The 17,207-nt window shown below is 32.7% G+C and overlaps 1 long non-coding RNA gene across 3 annotated transcripts; it reads right to left on the bottom strand.

Annotated features, from left to right (window-relative positions):
• Nucleotides 1-6,698: 6,698 nt before the first annotated feature.
• LOC117686380 (uncharacterized) lies at nucleotides 6,699-16,107 on the bottom strand. 3 transcript variants are annotated; one of them, XR_010712347.1, is made up of 6 exons: nucleotides 15,720-16,107; nucleotides 8,330-8,531; nucleotides 8,196-8,240; nucleotides 7,619-8,006; nucleotides 7,197-7,330; nucleotides 6,699-7,049 (listed from the first exon to the last, which is right to left on the bottom strand). It is a non-coding gene; the product is annotated as an uncharacterized lncRNA (long non-coding RNA). The 3 variants fall into 3 exon arrangements; XR_004599562.2 differs by lacking the exon at nucleotides 15,720-16,107 and having other exon boundaries at nucleotides 8,330-9,100; XR_010712348.1 differs by lacking the exon at nucleotides 15,720-16,107 and having other exon boundaries at nucleotides 7,826-8,006; nucleotides 8,330-9,097.
• Nucleotides 16,108-17,207: the final 1,100 nt, after the last annotated feature.

The raw sequence follows: 17,207 nt of genomic DNA, 5'->3' as shown, positions 1-17,207 counted from the left end.
TATGCCTTTTCAGCCTTCCTGTGGTATTTGTAGTGTCTGCCTCTACATACATCCAGTTAAAAACCCAAATCCTGAGTTTTGGTCGATTAAACTCTTGAACAAAATAAGCAGCTGTTGAAAAGGTAGAATGACCATACCTGAATTTGCCTTGAGGTGTTCTTGTGTACAGGTTAAGACAAGATAATGCATCCTTCCTATTGACGATTCGTTAGATATTACGTGTAATATTTGTTTGGTCAGTGAGAAATTTCTGTTTTGTTTCTGTAATTTACATGTAGTTAATACTCTTTATTGTTTGTAGCTGTATCAACATATTGAAATGCACTTATTTGGCCAATTTAATATAAACATAAATATTAGAATGTATGCATAGAATTTTGTTAGTTTAAATTCAGTGTTTACGTTCAGTTCTGTTTGTTGCAGGTGTACATGTAGTAATATAGTTGGCACACTTTTCTTTGGTTTCGTTTCTTTAGAGGAATTAAAGAGTAAGAAAAGTGAAACTACACAATCATTTCCTAGATTACAAAAGAAGTGGGTCCACTGCCTCCCCTACTTACCGCTTCTTAAGGTAAAGAAAAAAAAGGAATCAAGATTATTAGTTTGCAAGAATTATTGGCACGACTATTTACCCAACAACGCAAGATGATGTGTGCACGGAACAACATAGTGTGCACAACACTGAATTTGTTACCGAAACCATGTTCAAAAAATTCATGGTTGATCAAAATTCGGCTATGATGGCCATGAAGATATCCTTTGACTCAATAAAAAACTTGATTCAGGTGCAAGCAGAATCGGCAGATGACAGTGATTCTAAATTGGTTGGAAAACAAAATACAACAAGAAAGGCCGACAACGTTTCTAATAACGCGTCAAAAAGGCCAAGATAAGACATGGGCGGACATGACGTAGAAGTAAACAAAATTGGCGACTCGGATAAACATGAAGATTCCTTCGCTGTTTCCAACAACATTGTTAAGAAAAAAAACTTCCGATGCCGTGACAATTAATTTGGAAGACTTAGTAAATAAGCTGTTTGTCAACAAAATAGAGGATTCGGAGTAAAATGACGTTTTATTGTCTGATGTCATGACGTCAGGCATATCTAAAGTTTAAAAGTTACCATCTCCTAAACAGTGCCGGTAACAAGAGCAAGCAATATCAAAAATTTTCATAAAAAAGATCAATCGAGGGAAGTTTAATGTGTCATTATTTACAGTACCGATCAGACCCAACTTAAGAGAAAGTAAACCCAAACTAAACCCTGGGTTTACTTTCTGGGTTTACTACAGTGGACCCAGAGTAAACCCAAAGTAAACTCAGAGTGGACACAGAGAGTAAACCTAGTTAGAATTATACCCCTTAAAACAGATGCTTACTGTGTATTCGGAATACACAAGGGGCAAACATTACAGGCAGTAGGATGGTAAAATAAAAGACGGGTCTGCTTCACAATTCAGTGCATACTGTTGACCTCAAAAGCAATATCCAAGTAAACCCGGAGTAGACCAACATTTTCAAAAAGTAAACTCACAGTAAGCCAAAAAAGTAAACCTGGGGTTTACTCTGGTGTTCGGTTGGGTCTGATCGGTACTGTACATTTACAATTGATTGAAATGTAACATGCGTTAAAATGAGCAATAGTGAGCAAGTGTTTTCGGTAAAAGGGAGATTCCCCATGCACGTGTGTAACCCTGATTTAAAAATAGATTTGCCATATTTCAACTGTGGAAAGAAAGTGTGTGTTTGTGGGGGGGGGGGGGGGGGGGTCATCGCAACAAGTTGTTACATATCGTTTTTTTAAGGTACAATGTAAGTAAAAAATTGATGATGGATTATCATTATTAAAAACGAATCATCAGTATTGATCAGAACAGATATAGATTCACATAGCTGGAATATTTACTGGATGAACTAAATCGCCAAAGCGGGATGTGCCCCGTTTTTTTTTTTTATTAATTCGGCGATTTTAACCATTTTGTAAAGGGTACATAAATCGCATGTCGTACAACCGATTGAAAGAAAATAATGATGACAAAATTAAAATTGCAGATACTTTTGTTTCGACTTGACTGATATTATTTCATCTCAGGCATTGTCATCGCTTCATGAGAAGAAATATAACAAACCAATGCTTATACATGTACCACTTGTTGAGGATGTCAAAAAACTGAACATTTATTTGGACACAGAAGCAAAAAGGGTGTGCTTGGAAGTCAAAGACAATCCCCATCTCTATGCAGAGTTAGCCCAAATTTGCCTTGCTCAAGTAATACTGTTTAACAGAAGAAGAAGTGGGGAAGCAGAGCGTATGACATTGTCAGCATTCTCAGAAGCTATCAAAATTGGCAGTGGGAAACCGGATAATGTTGTGTTAAGTACACTCAATGCATTTGAAAAGACTCTATGCCATTCACACATCAGAGTGGAAATAAAGGGTAAACGAGGGAGGAAAGTGCCAATTAAACCGAAATGACCTGGTCACAATGAAGTACATTACAGAGGCTATATATTATTATTTTGACATACAGACGAATATGAGAGAGAGTGTTAAAACTTTAATTGCACTTCATAATAAAAACGATAATAAATAATGTTAACAAATAAACAAAAAACACAAAAAAATAATTCCACACGTTTAGGGTAACAGATAGCGACAAGGTCGAAGATAATGGAGTCATAGTTGAAATCTCTAACAAAGGAAAGGTTGACTTAGAATGTGATACGTATTGTGTAATTTAAAGGGGCATGGTCACGATTTTGGTCAAAATTTATTTTTCTGGTTTTATTATTCGCAATACTTTTGGAATGCATTTCTAATGATAAAATGAAATTTGGGTGCCAGTCGTTGAGTTTTAAGCAAGATACAGAGCTCACAATTCTTCGTCATGTAAACAAGGCTCGTGCCCTGTTTTTGTTTACATAGGTTCAATATACCAGTAAAATCTTTTTCAAGCTGGTTTGTCTATATTATTATTCATTTAAAGCATAATTGAACAGTTCCTAACGATTAATACATTCATTTTAGGTCTAAAACTGGAATTTTCATTTCAACATTCATAATGTATACAAAAACTTTGTTTACATTGCAAAGAATTGTAAGCTCTGTAACTCACTTATAACTCATCAAATGACACTCAAATTCTATTAAACATGCCTTACTGAAGCATTGTAAACATTAAAATCAAAAAAATAATTTTTGACCAAAATCGTGACCATGCCCCTTTTAAAAAAAAAGTCAACTCATTTGTAATTAAAATAAAAAAATAAATACGACGGAGTTATGATATTCACCAAAAAAAAACATCAGTAGCTCTACGAACCACCTGCCCATTTAGTTTATTTTGTGTAGCGTGCTTGATTCTGATAAAATCTTGCACAAAAAGTACAAAAGACATTATCAGTATTGCGTGTCAGGCAGGTGATATTCAGATCAAATAACCCAGAGCCGTGTATACGTAACCAAATAAAGTATGTGATCATTGTGCAATTGGTTGATTGTTAACAACCCCCCCCCCCCCAACAAAAACCGTACTAAATTAGAAAATATTATAAATTGTATTTTGAGGTGTTTTTTTTTGGTTGTTGTCTTTGTTTTTTTTAATGTCAAAACAAACAATAATCGACCTATTTTAACCGTTATTTATTTGTAAAATAAACACCTGAGGAATCAAAAGTTTTCCCGTTTCTTTGCATTATTATTTCCTCAACTTGATCGGTGCAGAGTCTCTTGAAGTTTTCTATGTCATTACATTCACCATGAATCATAAATTGTTTCACCGTAAAATCTAAAACAAGTTGATTGGTTTGACACTATCTGGACGACCTGTGCTTTTACTGGACATGCACGTACGTAAGGACTGGTCGCTATGCCCATTATGTTATTACATACTCGCTGAGGAGTGTGTTGAGACAGACTCATCCTAAGAAATAAAACAATGATTGTGATTAATGGCAATTACACGCAGTAGAGATCTATTGAAACCAAAGGTAGAGCTAGAATAGTCTGCCACCAAATTTTATAACAGTGTCATTCGACTTTGATATTTGACTTTCCACAATGTCTATATTATAAACTCAATATATGACATTTACTCGCGTGCCCCTATCACTCAATTAGATAACAATACCCCATTGGTTTCTGTACCTTAATGACCTAAATATTGTTAGGGAAAAAGAAAGCTTATTAACCCTACATCAATGACACTCTGACTTTTGCTTAAAAAAACAGAACCCGACAGTTTGACTAGCAGTTGAGAGAGAGACAGAGAGAGAGAAACTCAGAGGTTCCATACACCATTAGACAATCTACTATTGTTTCGTTAAATAAATACCACTTCAATATTTCATAAGTTAGACATAATTCTATTACAAACTTCTTTTATGATTTAGAGAAAAAAAAAACGCGTGAGGGGGGGGGGGGGGTACCCTTTGGTGTCGTCAACCAAAATGAAAAAAATAAAAATCAATAAAACGACTATATTAATTTTTTGGTGTAGGGTGGATCCTCCGAATCCCTCTCTTTGTTGTTTACCGTATCCCCCCTCCCCCAGCATTCATGTTCGTTTCGTTCATTATACTTTTTAACCAATCAATTTTACAGCATAAGTCAGTCTTTAAAAAAAACCCGGATATAAAAAATGAAAGATTTGGAAAACTTCACCTTATTTCCTGATCGGAATAGTTATCCCAATGGCAAGGTCAGTAATTTTTTATTCATTTTACTTATGACTATAATATTATTCCTGTTTACTTTAGATTAAAGATAATTTTAATTAAAATGTTTTAGTTCCTGCATTTGCAAAAAAAAATTGAGCTGGTAGAGCTCTACACCTGGTGGACGAGTGTCCTTGCCTGTAAGTAATTTTTTAGATAATAATAAAAATTATTTTCGCTAACAAACTATCGATTTTGTTTTTTTTTTTACAAGTGTTCCCGTACTTCTAAAAAAAAAGTTTGTTCATTTATTTAAATTTCTGTTTACCTTTTTTAAGACACAGTAGACGAGGGGGGATTGGAGGAGGTTCATCCAACCCCAGCATTGTAGGTTTCAATATTTTTCCATATCGTTTTTTCACAGTTTCTTAAATTTTGCAGTTCGAACATGACTAGGTTTTAGTTTAATTTAATTGAAATAATCCTTTTTTTGTTTCATTTAGAATGACACCAATTATCGGCAGTAATAGTGGGTCGGTAATCCTAAAGTTCATACATTCTTTATATCAGTTATATGAAAAACATTGATAATTAAAATAAACTTTCAAAATCGCTAAATAAAAGATTTTTTTTTAAAAGACCCAATACAACACCTAGGGCCCCAAAAAACAATTGGTAAGTGTAATATTAATTAATACAATAATTTCAGAAGGGGAAAGGAGAAATCTGATCTCATAGTAAATATATCTAATATTTTCACTATTTATAAGTTATCTCTCTTTTCTCAGTAAACCAAGAAGACTTAACCGGGGAGAGGACGGTTCCCTTCACTGGGAACTGTCGCCCATTGGGTTAGATTTTATTTTTATTTATTTTTTATCGCTCACAAGTCTTTTTAATTTAAATATTAAATAAAACAAAAAAACTAATTCCAATTATTTCATAAAACTTATAAATATTAATATACTGTTTCACAGTGCAGACTCCGCCATCATCAATTCGTCGTAGGTTTTAATCTTCTTTGTTTCGTATAGACTATCAATTTTCATATTCTAAAAGAATTCAACTAAGGGAAACAATTGGGGTTGTTTTTCACTAAGATTTTATTTTTATTTTTTTTCTCAGTTCGGAAGTTCTAGCAATTCCCTTGTAAGTTTTTTTTTATACACTACCTAAATTATCTAAAAAAAAAAAAAAAAAAAAAAAAAAAAAATCCATATTATTTTTAATACTCGCTCTTGTTTCTAATATAAAACTTTTTCTTGTTTTTTTTTTATTTCATTGCAACGATAGAGACCTCTCAGAGTCCGACGAGATCCCTGTGTAAGTTGATTCACTTAAATTGCATATATTGTCTCTCATTTCATAATTGTTTTGTAGTATTCGTAACGACTTTTTACAACAATTTATATTTCAGATCACAGGACTGCGTGGACGAAAAAAGAAATAACTGTTGTACAATTTAATGTTAATAAATTGTCAATGTGATCTTTTAAAAATGTGTTCTTCCCTTTATCATATATCAATGATTCAATTACGAGAAGATTGATAAACTTTACTAGGAGGGTTAAACCTCTATAATTTTACGACTTGCGGACGGATCACGCAACATTCATGCACGGATCTAGAAAAGGAGGAGGAGGGGACGAGTCAGAGATACCCTTCAAAATTCCATTTTTTTAAAAATTATATTATAAAATTTCAAAAAACACACCTCAAATCCCCAGGTAAATTCAAATAACTGTCACACCCCCCCCCTCCCCCCTTCCTTTCGATTTGTTTTCTTGGATCCGCGCATGACATTCCTTCCTGTTCATTTCAAAAAAGAAGAAAATACTGAAATCATGTAAAAACAAATTTAATAATTAAAAAAAAAACAATCTTCTTCTTCTTGGAAGACCTTGCCGATTTGCCCCATCTACTCTGTCCTAGGTCTGAAATTAAAGAGAAAAAAGATATATATATATATATATATATATATATATATATATATATATATATATATATATATATATATATAAAATTGGTTTTGAAAAAAAATGAAAATTAAAAATACAGTTCGTCATATTTTGAAAGAGAAATGTTAAGAGCTTGTTCATATTTTCATGTAAAAAAAATACATTGGTATTGGAGAGAGAGAGAGAGAGAGAGAGAGAGAGAGAGAGAGAGAGAGAGAGAGAGAGAACTTTAAACATTGAATTACCTCTTTGCTGAGCGGAGATTATATCTCTCCCCCCCCCCGCAGGCGCCCGCGGTGGTGGCTGTGCCAGAGACCTGGCTGGAGGCGCCCGCGGGGGTGGCTCTGGTAGAGACCTAGCTTGGGGTGGCGGGGATGGTGCAGTTGGTCTTTGGGGCGGTGGGTTGATCCCTTGACGGGGTTCCATTTCAAACTATGTATAAAACAAAAGACATAAGTATGTATCTATGCTACAAAATTTTTTACTGGGAAACTTTACATGCAAACTGAAATTAATATGACTCAGAATGAATGATTTAAGAGTTTCAAAAATATTAATGTAAAACAAATAAGTACATACACGTTCCTTTGGAATAGTTTCCAATCCTCTGCTCCTCCTCCTCACTCGGGTGCAGTGTCTCATAAGCCTCTTTGCTATCCATCCGAGCAGGAGGAGGAGGGCCAGAACCAATGACGTTATACTGATGTCTAGAGCTGTAATAAAAAAACCCAATGAAAATTGATCTATTTTCTTGTTGAAATCAATACAGTAATGTATTTTAATATAATAAGAATATCAATACACTTTTTTTAATCATTAGTTGACTTATTTCTTACATACACAAAACTTTCAGTGTCAGGTATTAATACATCATGTAAAAAAGGAAAATTTCTTGAACATATATAATTAAAACATGATGGAATAAATTGAAAGAATAAAACCATGCAAAACCAATTATTAATCAGATAAATATAAGTTTTAAAAAAGATAAACATAATTACTTTGATTACTGAATGATTGGTGTTCCTGAAGGTCTGGCTGTTAGTCTGAGTAGTGGGAGAGGGGGTGGTGAGGGGTAGTAGGTTCCTTACCTAAGAAGTGAAAGGGGGGATGTCTAACACAAGTAGTATTACAGGTGGGGGCGAAGGTAGTATGTGTACTAGCCTGAGTAGTGAGGGGGGGGGGGGGGGGGTAGTGTGTGTGCTGACCTAAGTAGAAAGGACAATGGAACAATGTTCACGAGACTGGGAATAGATTGATGTTTGTGGTTATGCTAGGGGGTGAATACTCAAGTGCATAACAGGGTAGTAACCAGGGGTTGGATTAACACGCGTGTCCGTTCACTGTCAATCGTTATGCTCGTCGAGGTTGAACGATGAGGGATTGTATCTGAAATAAACGAACAACTAGAAACAATATACATGAGCAAAAATACCAAAGTACTATCCTTCGGCGTTTGTAATGAAAATAACAAGAAAAAAACAAAAAAAACAAGAAAACAAACAAAACGAATAAATAACAAGAACACGAATAAATAACAATGTTAATACAAAACCAACTCAACAAACAATGACTTACATTCATCGGACTCCTGGTCCCGCATTCTTAGAGTGATAAAATGCACTGAAAATAAAACAGAATCATAAATATTTCATCAAAAAATATATGACCGTATTATCATTTCGAACACATGTAATGCAACCGCTATTTACCTGGCGGGCACACAGCACGGCCGTTAATTAACCGACAGTTCGTGTCCATGTTGGTCCGATCGAGCTGGTCAGAAAATGAAATTGTCTAAGTTACATTCCTTGTAGTCAGCAGTATTTTACGATATTGCGATTGGTCGAGATTGCTTCAAACTGACAGGGGGCGGTGTTTTCTCACGCAGTAAAGTTCCTCAGGATTAACCACCTGTTAAAGAATGAAAGAAAAGATAGACAGAAAAAACATTCCTTGTAGCTAGCAGCATTTTCTACAATATTACAATTGGTCGAGATTGCTTCAAACTGACAGAAGGTGGAATTTTCTCACGCAACCGTGTCCCTTAGGTTAAAACGTGATAGAGAATGAAAGAAAAAGATAGATAGAAAAATATTCACGTTCAGGCATCTTTACTCAGACATTTACGTTCAGGTATCTTTACTCAAGCGACAACGAGATTTAAATCTACCCAATTTCCGTATCATTACTCAAACAACACCGATATTCAAATCTAGCCGATCTCCATTCATAGTTTCCACTCTGTATATTTAAAAGGACACCTTTCACTCCATATCAATTTTCTTTTACTACGCTCGGGTAATCAATCTACTCCATTTTCATTCATAGGATCGTGTCCTTACTCTAACCCTGTTTTAAAAGTACACGTTCAGTTTTACTTCACTCAGGTCTCCTTTCCCTTTCCTCTTTGTTAAGGTCAATGACAAATACTTGCTTTTGTCATCTCTATACAATACCCCGTTGTGTTTTGGTGGTCTACATATATCGGGTCGAGTGACCACCCCCCACCCCCCTACAATACCCATTGTGTTGTGGGGTTAAAAATCTTTATTGTCTTGTGGGGTTATAAATCTCCATTTCTTGTGGGGTTATAAATCTCCATTGTCTTGGGGGGTTAAAAATCTTAGGGGGAGAGGTGGGGCAGGTGGTCCCCACCTGCCTCCAATCGATACTCCCCCATTGTTCTCCTATTGTTCTTTTTTAAACAATAGCCCATTTTTTGGGGGGGTTAAACAGACGCCTATACTACTCCTATCGTGTATCAATCCTATCATATCGTGCGTGTATACTGTTCTATCGTGCGTTAATCCTATCCTTTCGTGCATGAATCCTATCCTATCGTTTATCTTGTAAAAAATAACGTTGCGGGTACTCTATATATATATATATATATATGTATATGTATATATATATATATATATACAATTTTGCAGCGGCCTTTAAATTTTAGCTTTAAAAGTTTTTATTTGTTAAAAATGAAAGTAGTTTTTAACCGGGTTTTCCAACGGAAAAATCCGGTTATTAAAATGGTGAAAATGGCGGGCGGCTGCCAAAATGGTACCCTCATTGTACGGATAACTCCTCCTACAGTTTTCAAGATAGGAAATTGTTCTTTTGCAGATCAATTGTACATATATCAGAGGTGTGCACATTGCAAGGATTTTGATTTCTGATAATTTATCGAAAAAATACCAGGTTTTGAACTTAGTCATTTTTTTGCAAAATTTTGCATATAGGGTAACCTCATTGTACGGATAACTCCTCCTACAGTTTTTAAGATAGGAAGTTTTTCTTTTGCTAATCAATTGTACTTATATCAGAGGTGTGCATATTGCTAGGATTTTGATTTATGATAATTTTTGAAAAAAATACCAGGTTTTGAACTTAGTCATTTTTTGGCAAAATATTGCATATAGGGTACCCTCATTGTACGGATAACTCCTCCTACAGTTCTCAAGATAGGAAGTTGTTCTTTTGCAGATCAATTGTACATATATCAGAGGTGTGCATATTGCTAGGATTTTGATTTCTGATAATTTATGAAAAATATACCAGCTATTGAACTTGGTCATTTTTTTGGCAAAATATTGCATATAGGGTACCCTCATTGTACGGATAACTCCTCCTACAGTTCTCAAGATAGGAAGTTGTTCTTTTGCAGATCAATTGTACATATATCAGAGGTGTGCATATTGCTAGGATTTTGATTTCTGATTATTTATGAAAAAAATACCAGCTTTTGAACTTGGTCATTTTTTTGCAAAATGTTGTATATAGGGTACTCCATTTCACTGGATACGTGTTGACATGGATTATGGATACAATTCACATAAAAAAAACCCCGGTTTGCTGTCACATTGACAGCTTTTCTCTTGTTAATGCTTACAAAGGTACATAATACAATACATACTTTTTATATTTTTTTTTAAATAAAAGTTTAGTTCTTTAATCAGATTACATAAATATCAGTAGCTAAATTATTGCTAACTGTTTCAAGTATTGCTTGTACTTCTAATTTTAATTCATGAAATAACCTTGCAGATCGGAGACGTTGCCAAGATAACTAAATCTCGCAGTGAGATTCAGATTTCCTCAGAAAACCGGACCGCGAACCTAACACTCTGGGGAACGATCGCAGAAGACTCATGTATCGAAGCAGAATCAACTTATAACATCATTGCCATTAAAGGTCATATGAAACAATATCCTGACCATATTGAGTTATATACGGGAATGAGTTCATAAGTGCCTATTTAATAAGACTGACATTGTTTTTTGGATATTTTATGCAAAATGTGAGCGCCACAGTCGATCAAAACTACTTAATCGGGATAAGGAACATTGACTTACGCGGCTTACCTCCCTTGCTTATGACGTCAGTAACACCCAATCGCCTTATAAAGCTATGCTGTGAATACAAATATCCATGTCATTTTGCAGCATTTTAAAAGAAAAAAAATACTATTTTATATAAAAACTTGTATAATTATACAATAATCAACCACGTCAGTATTTTTTCTCTCAAGAAATGAAATCGTGTGCGTTTTCATTTACATGTAATAGCGTGTACATAATGATATTCAGTTTCTAGACTGCAGGGAGAATAAATGATTTTCTTCATAGATCCACATGCAAGTATAATATAATTTTAATATAAGCATATTTATATGTTTTATTTTGATCTTTTTAATGAAATTGACAAATTCAAAAATAAGTCTGCTCGTTTTTTCCCATTTGCACGTCCATGCAAATTCATTAATTTTTTTTTTCTAAACAACTTGTAGGCCTCATTGTGCCTCATTCGCTTCACGATTATATTGTTTGTTTCACTTTCAAATTCACAAATATGCTACCATTTAATTATTTTTAGTCTAAGAGAAATTTCTTCAAATGTTTTGTTTTTGAAACGTGTACTTGAATGTGCGGTGTTTTGATTTTAAAACGTGTATGTGCGGTGTTTACTCACAGATTCCTTTTATCTCACTTTCTTCCGCAATGTTTTCTATCGTTTTTTTTATCATTATTGATGCTTGTTCTTAATAAAATCTGTTGATTATCTTCACATTCGTTCACAACTATTTTTATCAAACAACCGATTTATTTTACCGATACATTTCTAAATCCTGAAATGCCATATTTCCGCGATCTAATTTAATAAAACGTTAATACACGTGTACACAAAGTATTTTCTAAAGATATTGCTACATGTATATATCAATAAGTCAGAAATTTATATTATTTCGAAATAAAATTTAAGAATAATTTTGCGGCATTTTATAGCAGCTCTTAAATACAAACTATGTACACAATGCCTCAAACATTTTCATTGGCCTGCCTTATATACTTTTTCATGTGACAAAATAAATCAAATCAATTTAAATGCTTTAATTCCCTTTAAATGTAGCTCAATCATTATACGTACCGAAGAAGAAAAGGATGTTTCTATTTCAAAAGGATAAGGATAATTCATTAATCAGCTGTAAATGTTGGAGCATTTCTTTTGTTAAATTTCCACTTCAGTACGGGATCTTCATCATGATTTTACTTTTGTGAGAAGCTGATATTAGATTTATTCATTAACGACCAATTAAAACTAAGTCATCTGTAGGCTACTACGAAATCAAATGATCTCATTTGAAAAGAAAGACACGTTCATATATGCAAAAATTACTAAAATTTAATCAATAAACTACTGTAAAATTACACTAGTTTTAATGCATTGTTTACATCGGTGGGTCTTTGTGACGTCATAAATCCACAAAATCAAGAACGATAAGCGGGTAAGAATTTTTTCAGGTGCTCAGTTTTCTCGGTTATTTCTCAGTAATGCAAAGGCAAAGAAATCTTACATCATGTATTTTAACATTTGTTTATACCAAGCTTTATATTCATGAAAGAAAATCATAGTGTTAAAAATCGTTTCATATGACCTTTAAGGCAGAAAATGAATTCCGAGGTCAACTGGCCTTCAACTCCACCCCTTCTACTATATTTGAAGTAATTGTTCTTCTAACATTATATATATATATATATATATATATATATATATATATATATATATATATATATATATATATATATATGAATACTTTATGGAGGCTTTGAATACTTAAAAGTAGTCATAACTAATATTTCTTTTGATAAATCTAAAATACGTCAAAGAATATAGTAAAGATATTTCATTAAAAAAAAACCTTAGTGTTATAGCATTGCTTCTTTTTCTTTATCTTTTTTAGAATCTTCCGTTTTTAACGGAAGGCTCTTATTTTTTTTTTATTATTATAATTACTATTATCATAATTATTATTTTCATAAGTACTTTTCTGCGGTTTCTTTTTATTCATATTCTTATTATTCTTTTTTTATTTTTTTCCAACTCAAATATTTCAAATACGCTTGCATCGATTGCTTTGAAATTTACAGGTTTTATGTGTATCTAAAAGATCTCTATGAATTGAAAACATTATTTGATGCCATCATCAAATTCGTCAGATATTGACGTTTTTCACGTTTTAAAAAGTGATTTTGTCCGGAGCTATTCTCATTTTTGACTTGAGATAAAGCTATGAAATTAATAGAAAAAGGTAGAACTATCATTTTACTTATGACATAAGACTGGAAACTAAATTCGGACACTTCCGGTCGAAACCGGAAGCAAAATCATTTTTTTAAATTTTCATGTTTTTTAATTTTAAAAATTAAACAAACGTATCTTACGGTAATTTTCATGCTGATTACGAAACTGAAAACCGTTTTTAAATCGGACAATGCACTACAGCGATATTAGACTTTAAAAATTGATTTTCCGGAAATTTTAATTCCGCGTTTTTGGTTAAGAAAGTAGTGTTTAGTTCTTGGTTAACTCGTAAATTAACTCGTACCTTAAATTTTAAAATATGTTTATCTTGTTGATAAATAATCTTTATCTTAATTGCCGATCTCGATTTTCTTTATAATCTTATCAATCAAATATAAAAAATTAAATTTATCGTTATATAGTACCCCCTGACTCATATATTTAAATTTGTACTATTGTAGAAAATAGAAAACGCCCCCGAAAAAGAGGAGGAATTTCGAGGAGGTGTGGAATCCGTCTCTTTCGAAAGGTATATGTTATGCATAATTAATATTAATATATGATTTAAAATTTATTTCCACTTATACCCATTCTTATTGTTGTTAGGTTTACATTTTTGTTTACCAACTGGTATTTATAGATACAATTGAAAGGTTATTGAAATTGTTTTCGTATAATTTAAGATTTATATATCACCATAATCATAAAGCATCAAAATCTAACGCAGTAATGTATTTGCTTAATAAGAAAGTAAATGAAATAAAATGCAAGTTGTAAATAATTCACTAAAACAAAATAGCATTCAAGTTTTGAAAGGAATTTCTTCTTTTTTTCAATTTTATATCAGAAATCATTTCATGTAATTTCAAATTCTTATTTTAGCAATCTCATCGAAGTTAATGGCACAATCCTAAATGTGTCATCATCGCAACTTAAACAAATATTCCCCACCAATACTTTTGAAAAGGTACAGAGAGAGGGGAAGAGAAAACAAAACAATGTGTCAGAAATGTGAGTAACTTTTAAAAAATATACAAAAATAATATTGCACCCACTGCTGAAACATAAATTGTACTAATGCACCTTGTTTCTGATAAATGACATTATACAAAATGTTTAATTACTCTTTCTTTTTATTGCAGACAACTGATCAAGAAACCAAAATCAGAATAAATAAATAAATAAAGGTCACATAAAAAGAGACCTCAGAGAGAGACACAGAGAGAGAGAGACACAGAGAGAGAGAGAGAGAGACACACACACACACACACAGAGAGAAAGCATGGTCACCAATAACTGTCACAATTCTGCATGTTTGTTTTTAGGTATTGTTATTTGAGATTGAATTGTAATAGTGTGTTTTGTTATTGTCAGGTTTCTTACCATTTGGGCATAATCCAATAAAGGAAATCACCTTTACTTTGATGCCTTTGGGGTTGTTACTAGCGGTATAAATCTCCAGATTAAAGACTGCATAGTAAGTGTATTTATATATATATTAAAAATATTTCCCTCTATAATGTCGAATGGAAATCTCCGGAAAGGAGATCAACTGCGTGATCAAAGGGCCAATTAGAAAAAAATAAAGTAACTATTAACTTCTACAGGGAAGATATTTATATACACCGAATTAGATGGATTACGCCTATGCATTATTCAAACAGAACATATGCGATTTTTGCTCCAATATATTTGATTTCACCGTGAGAAAATGTGAATTAGATTAAGTCACGTGACTTTTAACGTCATAAGATTGGCCAATCGGGTCAATTATACTTTTTTTCTACTATGAAATGTGTAGTAGAGTTTCATGTAGGAGTTATAACTCTTACTGGCATTGTATAATAAAAGATGGTTGAATAAAAGTCTCAAGCTGCTGCGAGAAACATATTGGGTTTTTTTGAAGGAAAACCCCGCAGTGTTATCTAATTAATGACAAAACTGTCGAGTCTAAGGGTATATATGAAATTTAAAAAAGTAAATTCTTTCTTGAATATAATGTATATTTTATTCACTATCTTTATCATTAAATATTCATAAAAAAATTAATAAAAAAAATAATTATAAACCTTTTAGGAATTCAAAAAGCTTCATATATCATTATTGTTTTATTTTTTAGAGGTAACTTACAGTACCATGGAAACAACAAAAGAAACCACCAGTGCTACCAATCCTCCTCTGAGACATCAGATTAACACTAGAGATACCAGAGCCCATTTAACAGTAAACACGACATCCCCATATACTACTTTGTCCAAGAAAATTGGTAAGTTTTTAAATGTTAATTAAATGTACATAAGGATGTAAAGAAATAATTCTTAAAATTGATTGAACATTTGGAAAGCATAACCAAATTTATTTTGGGCTGCATAAACGTTTTATTCGTCCTAACAACACATCTAAAACAGATTTTGACCTTGAAATTCTTAACCGCAAAATAACATCAACTCTCACATTGATTCATTTAACTTGTCTAAATAAACATTTTTCTTGTTTATAACTGATGTATATTTATAGCATACTTTATGGTTTTGGTGATGATTTTGTTTCAGGTCTCTGATGTCTTCAACTCGAAAACCTCCACGCACAGAGTAATTAGACTCGACCAAGGGGTGGTGTTCCCATAAAGCTATGGGGATCCAAGTCATCCCTTTTCCCAGCAGTTGGATCAAGTATTGAGGCTACATCTTGAAGATGGCCTCGTACAAGGAAAAAAAAGAATTTCATTCTACGCCAAGCACAACAATCAAAGTAAAGAGATATATTATTTGACAAACATTTTGAAATCTAATTACTTTTAATATGCATTTATTTCGAGAAAAAAACAACTAAAAGTGTGAATAAATGCAATACAGTTTTTTAAAAAAGCTCAAGACTACCTTGATCATCAAAAGTGTACTCCAAAAAATAATGTTGATGTTTGATGCCACCAGTTTTTAGACTCTCAATCTTTAAAACCCCCCCAGAAAAAACACTCATGAGGATTTACCCCCCCCCCCCCACAATGCAGTGGTTTTTTCAGAAATCATTCCAATTTGGTTATTGACTACTCATTTAGAAATACCTACCTTTTAAAAACAAATATAAAGACAAACACATTAGTTTACTACTACTCCTTTCTAATAAATGAAATTATTAGTTTTAATCAGATACCGGTAACTAAATTAAAATTAATTACAAATTGACTTACCAAAAAAAGTTTTGAATTTAAAAAATCTTGAGTTAAAAATATCTTAAAAGTTGATGATCTAACTCAGAATGCTATTCGCTCTAAGTGGGATAATCATATTTAAACTATATTGCACATAAACGTCCATTCACAATTTACATTTTTTTTCACACCCCTTTTGCCCCTCCTCCTTAAAAATAGAAAAAATGTTCTTGGAAATATATCTTCCCATTTTTATTTTCACACCTATATTCATGTTGCAAGTTGTGAATGGCTCATGATATATTATTATAGACTTGAAATTTTTGACTTCAGTTTATCATGTAGTGTAAAACTGGCCTAAGACAATATCAGGCTAGCCTAAATATATAATAAACATATGGATGTAATTGAACGGGGTGCAAAAAGACGTGGCACCCATTTGTATTTTAAGGGCAAGGTCAAATATTTTATAGTGACATCATACGAAGCAGACAGCAGTGGAAATGTTTGATTTGGATTAAAAATTGGATTCTTAGCATTCATAAATTCGGGACATTATTTCAAACTGACTATGATATGTGTGTTGATCATGGATCCTTGTGTCGTAATTTTGTGAAAATGTATTGTGCACCATTTGGAAATTACAGGAAGTTAACATTTTCAATATCAGGTACAGTAGAGTTATCATTTAAACTTATATAAATAGAGTTATACAGGATTGCATATGTATGAGGCATAGGATTTTAACGTTAGGCCCATACAAAGAAAAAGTGAAGTCAAATATATTGCACTCATCGTAAAGAATCTGAAATGATATGACTGACACAATGAATTATTGTATACCTCCATAGACTTCACT

The sequence above is a fragment of the Magallana gigas genome, chromosome 1 (assembly GCF_963853765.1).
Source record: "Magallana gigas chromosome 1, xbMagGiga1.1, whole genome shotgun sequence".
NCBI classification, from domain to species: domain Eukaryota; kingdom Metazoa; phylum Mollusca; class Bivalvia; order Ostreida; family Ostreidae; genus Magallana; species Magallana gigas.
Note: the sequence above shows the minus strand (reverse complement) of the source record. Positions and strands in the feature narration are given on the sequence as shown.